Here is a 6,434-nt window from a genome sequence, read left to right on the forward strand (position 1 = left end):
GCTCTGCAGAGAGGATATCTGAGCTGAAGAGAAATGGAGAACAGGCTGAACAGTGTTCCAATGCTGTGTCAATGATGGCCCAGGGAATGAATTGCGGTAATTGCAGGTTTTTCCTGCTCCAGTTTCCTCTTCCTTTTGTGGGTTGATTTGATGAGGATTTGGAGTAATCCCTTAATATTTTGTGTGCATAAAATAATAATTAGTATGATGTGCAAGGAGGAGTCTTAAGCTGCAAAATATTGACACTGTGTCAGGAAATTATATGTCTTGCTGCCAAAAGAAAAAGAAAAGCTGGATTCATCCAAAACACAGATCAAACAATTCTAGTTCAAGTGAGGTAGGAAGGGCCAAACCTTTCCCAAACCATTGTAGCTGAAGAATTTGTTCTAACCACTGCCAAGATGTCTTGCCTAAGGTAGCAATTTATGGAGTATGCCAAAAGCCTTGCAGGATCTCCAGGACCTCACTAGAAGAGTTTTCTCAGACAGCAGCTGTAAGAAGGGCTTAAAGAAATTCTTCTTCCTGACTCTCTCCATCCCACCATCTGTTTCCTCCAACCTGATGGGGAGGGGAAGGAGAATGCAACAAGGATGCAGTTGCTGAAAATCCCAGTGTTTCAGGAACTGGGGTTTTAAGTGAGAAATCAAAAACTTGGAAAAAACAATTTCATTTGAGATTTTCCTGGGACAAAGCTGCTTCCCAACTGGCTGTAGAGATTAGCTTCTACACACACCTTGCTGGCAATATGGGGCCATAAAGTAATAGTTGCAAATGCTGGGCTTGTGCAGGCTTCTGTCCCATATAGGATTCTTTGGACAGGGCCAAGAAAGGCAATGTGTCCCCTGCTCTGTCAATATTTATGTTAAAAAGAAGGAAGGGTAAATATGCATCTTTATAGACTAACAAAATAAGATTATATATAGAGAGAGATGGAGAACCAGCTTTCATTAAATGAAGTTCACTTCATCAGATATTGTGAAAGAACACGCAGAAAACAAAATATAAAGAGAGAGAAATTAGAAAAGCAAGGGAGAGAGATAGAGGATAGGGAGGCAGTGCTTGGAGAGAGAAGCAAATGAGCACTAAGCCTATGTGACCCATAGGGTCACAAAAGCTAATCCGGGTAATGAGATAAGAATCCATCGTCGTTGTTTAAACCATACTTTACACAGTCCAGTTCATGAATCATTTCTTGTTTTGCAGCTTCCCTTTCAAACTGGGTTTTCAATGTTTTTGGCTGAGGACAGCAAACCTGAGGTCAGTGATGGAGTGTCCAGGGAAGTTGAAGTGTTCCATCAGCTCAGGCGATGGAGCAGGTACAGACAGCCAGGTTACCCCCCCTAGCCATTCACTTTACTTTAGAATCAATGCTAGATCAAATCTGAATCTTCAGACTGAAAGTTGGGGCATCTTATTTGTTTTCTTTTGTTCAACGTAACCTTGAATAATCTTGAAATGCAGCAAGTATTTTGTAAACCCTTAGAGTAATTTAATGGTTGTACCATCACACATATACTACTAGGAAAGAAGCAGCATTAACATTCTGAAGTCCTTATTGTTTTGCAGAGTATTTTGTTCGCTTAAAATATTTTGCCAACTATTTTATTGAATGTATTCAGCTTTTCATTTTGGGGTTTGCAAGCTTTCCTCCCTTTCTCTTCCTTTGATCTTCTCCACATTCCCTGCCTATTATTTCCTTTTTTTAAAAAAAAAATTGCTACTGAAAAAGGAGGAAGGGGAGGGAGAGATGCTAAGGAGAAAGCCAAGAAATGAAAACTGAAAATGGTATGTTTCAGAGTTTTGGGTTTTTTTAGAAGGGAAATGTTCACAACTCCCCTCCCCCTTCTTCAAGGAAAAATGTTGACTCAGAGTAGACTAGGTTTATATAAAACTCTTGATTCTTTTGAGGTTCTCCTGCCCTTAGCCTTTGCTTGCCTTTGGCTTTTTTTTGTATATGCCACACAAGCTATTTCTTCAGTCCGGTTGAAGAAGAGTGTCATGGTGGTGGTGATATAGGCTTGGTGGTCCTGGAATTATCTTTGCCTCTAAAACGAATCAAGCATCCACACTGTAAATTTCCTGGACAGCCTTCACTGCAACTGACCTTACATTATCTCTGGGTCCCACTAAACCAGTGGTTCTCAGCCCTGGTCCATGGATTTCTAGCCAGGATGCAGGATTTCCAGCTTGTGGTGCACAGCCTCTCAGGCTACATACAGACATTCAAAAAGATCGAGTTGCAATCAAAGTTGTGCAGTTTTCTGTAAGCAGCATAATTTAGATTGGTAGCGAACAGAAAACACATTTGCCCTTTGGTGGTGGTGGGGGGAGGGCAAATCTTAGACTGGCTTCTGCCATCTTTAAATCAGTCTATGTATGCACTGAATGTCTGTTCTGTTACACATCTAGACTGGTTTCTGATCAGTAAAAGTTTTTGATACCAGTAAAAGTTTAATGTCTGTGCCTAGCCTCAAAGTAGGGGGACATGAGGGAGAGGCATAAGCTGGAGCCTCTGAGTTGGTGGGCTCAGAGCAGGGAGCAGCTGATCTGGGGGAAGCGAGGACTAGAGCAGCTCCTGCCACACTGCAGCTGGGGGCTGCATGTGTGGTGGTGCACAAGTTCCTCCTTCCAGCCCCTGCTCCCTGCTGGCCCATGCCCCCATGTTCTCTGCTGCCTGGGAGCAGCGGCTGGAAGGAGGAACCTGAGTACCACTGCTGCTGCCCCTGGCTGAGCTCAGTTTTCCACACACGTACTCTGTGCACATGGGGCAGGAGCAACTCTGGGGCTTCCCCTGTGCTGAGATCAGCTGGGGACAGTGGCAATGGTGGTACAAGAGAAGGGTGCATCCACCCCACCACACCCATCCACACTTTCTCAACCTTTTTAGACCCAAGGCACTCCTCCGAATGTCAGATCTTAGTTTGCACTCCATTTCTTTTTACTATAGAAATGCAGTAGAGGCATTCTTCTATTGTAAAGAACTCAGAAAGACCACAAGAGATCAGAATGTTTTAAACATTATGAATTTCTATTTGAAATCTCTGGGTTTCTCTTGTCAATCATTTTTGCTTGCCTAACAGTGCAAACATTGTGACATCCCATGGCAACCTCAAAAGGATCTCAAGGCACCCCAGGGTGCTGTGGCACCCTGGCTGAGAAACATTGATGTAAGTATCTGGTTTCTCTCCATTATTTCAAGGTGGATGGGATCAAATTCTTACAGTGACTCTGATCTAGTTAACTTTACTGAAATCAACATGCCCCATACTAGTCAGCTCTGCCTTCTGTACCTAACAGTACTTCTACAAGTGACCTTATAGCCTGGGCATATATGAGCAAACATGAACCACATGCAAAATACTGGTTCCATTGAAGTCAAAATTCCCATTGACTTCAGTGAAGAAGGGACTTCAGCCAAAATGTCTCCCTTATCCCATATCAGGGAACTCTACTATATTTGGAGACGTCTGCAGTATCTCTAGTCCCCCTTTTTTTTATCTTTCCTTTTCATGAAAAAATGTCCAATCTTTTGAATGCTGGCACTCTGCAGGCATGCAGATGAACATAGTAGAGGCATAGCAGGGAGGGTACAGTTTCCATAGGACTACCTGTGGTGCACTTGTTTCATACAATGTGCTGTATCATACAGTGCATACATACGATGTGCTGCATTCATGTGGCTGCCTCCTTTGTGGTATATCTCAGTTCTGAACTGCAGCACCCTTTGATTACAGCCCTAAATTACTCTATGCTAATGGCCTCTAATTTTGCTTTTTTGCTTATTTCCACTGTAACACAAAGGGTTCTTTGCTTAAAGACATTTTGCGTTGGTTAAAGACATCCAGAGTGAGATGGATTTATTTAAAAAATAAATAACTACACCACACAGTGTCCTTTCTTGGGTAAACAAAACCTTCCTGCCTCTCTGGTGACAAATGCTTTTGGGGCTTGAATTAAGACAAGCCACCAGGACCACACAGTGAAACACTAGTTCTGAAAGTGGCCTGCATACACTGCCAAGATATTTGTGTCTTCTGTGTGCTCGCTCAGGATCTGGACAATGGACCCAAGTGTGTGGCTATCTCCAGCAAAGTCAGGCCATTCATTTCTCTGCTCTTAGTACAGTTTTTCTTTGGAGATTTCAAAGAAATGTTGTCTCATGGTTAGAACGGGAAATTGAGAGGTCTAATCCTGGCTTGGCCCTGACTTACTATGTGACTTTAGGCAGTCACTCTCTGTTCCTCAGCTTCCATATCTGGGCAATAGAGATATTACTGCAGGGAATGAATCAATGTTTGTGAAGTACTCTGCTAGAGAAGTACAGACTATCATTATTCCAGCCAGACTTCACTATCCTGGCCCTCTGTAACAACTGGACCTAGCATTCCCAACAACTCCCAAACAACAGATCTCCTCAGTTCCCAAGGCAGATGTGGCAGGGTCATAAAATAAGAGAGATGAACTGCAAACATAAATAGCCCCCCACTCTGTTACTTCACAGCTCCAGTCCTAGAGCAGCAGGACTTAGGAGAAGTATAATTAGTGTCTTGTACAATATTACAGACTTATGATTTGTCTTCTGTTTATGCACAAATTCCCACCAGCATCCTGTTGGCCTTCCTCACCACAGCTGTGGTTTGAAGAGGAGTTTCTCTACATGAATTCCTGAATCCTGCTGTTACTCAATATGCAACTTCATACGTCCATTTCACATATTATGTTCTGTAGCCACTTTCTGTGAATCCTTATTCAAAATTGCCCTGTATTATTTCAGAATAATGGTGGAGATCTCACAGTCCAAGGAGCATCCTGTATGACAGGATTTGCCTAAACAGTGAACAGCAGCCTCTTTGGGGTGTGAAGCCTTCCAGACAATCCTAAAGCTGTGTGAATAGAGAGTAAAGATGGTGAAAATGTTTCTACGTTCTAATTGTAAACCACATGGGTACCAGTTGTGCTTGTGTCCAGCTCTTTGCAGCCATTTTGTTCTGTGGTAGTTGTCCATAACTGGAGCTGAAGTCAGTGGGAGTCACATGAATGAGGGTCCAAATCAAGATTGGACACCCAGAACTAGAAGAATTTTGCCGTTAAGCTCTTCTTGATCGACTATCCCCCTATTCCTTAAGTTCCAGTAATAGCTGTTCTGCCTGTGATGCAACAGATTTCTCTACAAGAAGGCTTAGCATTATTATGTAGATCATTGATTACCAACAGTGATCTCAAAGTCCTGAAGATAGCAGGAAGCATGTCTGGAAACCATATAACAGACAAGAAAACTGCAACACCCAAGAAGTGAAGGGTCTGAAACCCTACTGAAGTAAATAGGAGCTGTGGGCGCATAACAAGCTTTCAGTGATTGACACAGTGAATCAGTAACAAAGCAGGAATGAAACTCAGTAGCTTTAGCTCCCAATCTCAGCAACGCATTTGCCTCCATCTTGTATCACCTCAGGTGGTAACTGAAGACAGTAGTATATAATAATGTCTAGAGGCTAGCACTTTTCATCAGGAGATCTCAAAAAGCTTTGCAAAAGGGAATCAGTGCCATCATCCCCTTTGTATAGATCAGAGGCATAGCAAGGCAGCACTGTGGCACCCAGGGCAGCACTGGTTGCTGTGCTGCTGGTGACAGCAGTGTGGCCAGCTACCAGCTGGGGCAAAAGCTATTGTTGTGCACCTTAGGCTGCAGCCCTAGTCACCCCCCCACAATTATGCTATTAGTATAGGTGAGAAAACTGAGAAATGGGGAAAGGATCTGAATTCTCAAGATCACTTAGGATGCCAGTAGCTGAGACAGAAACAGCACCCAGATGTCCTGTATCCCAATACAGGGCTTCACTGCACACAGTACAGAAATGCAAGCAGAGATGACAGCAGGGGCCACCTTGCCTCCCCCAGTTAGAAAGTAATTCTGGAAAAGTTGCATTTATTTGCAGCTGTATTTGGTTTTGGCACGCTTATTTTGTCTGTCTGGAGCTCACCAGGAGAAGAGCACAAAGTATCTTTTAAGGGAGGTTTTTTAACAAGTTTTTTTTTAATTGCTGTTTACACACATTTCACCCTTTGCTCTTTTTTAGCTGCCAGGAGATGTTGTTCTATTTTAAAGGCCAGGGCAGGGACAGGAGGCATGAAGACTCCATCCAAATTAAACAAGAATCTCTCCAACCTGAACAGAGGGTTGACTGATAATAATGACTATCTTCCTGAACTTCTCAAGATCTGCTCTTCCAAAGGCACACGCTCGTCTGAAAGCCTAGGGCATCCCAGGTGAGGGTATAAACTTTTCTCTGCATCATAGAAGCACTGTCACTAAGAGGAGAATACAACTTTAGACATAAAAGCCTCTTCACTTAACTTATCTCACAGAGTATTCAGAGGCTGTGAATGTCTTTTTGCCTTGTGTTTTTGGGGGTTGCTTTGGTTTTTTTGGCTAG

Source organism: Crocodylus porosus, unplaced genomic scaffold (genome assembly GCF_001723895.1).
Source record: "Crocodylus porosus isolate Cpor-Errol unplaced genomic scaffold, CroPor_comp1, whole genome shotgun sequence".
Classification (NCBI taxonomy): domain Eukaryota; kingdom Metazoa; phylum Chordata; order Crocodylia; family Crocodylidae; genus Crocodylus; species Crocodylus porosus.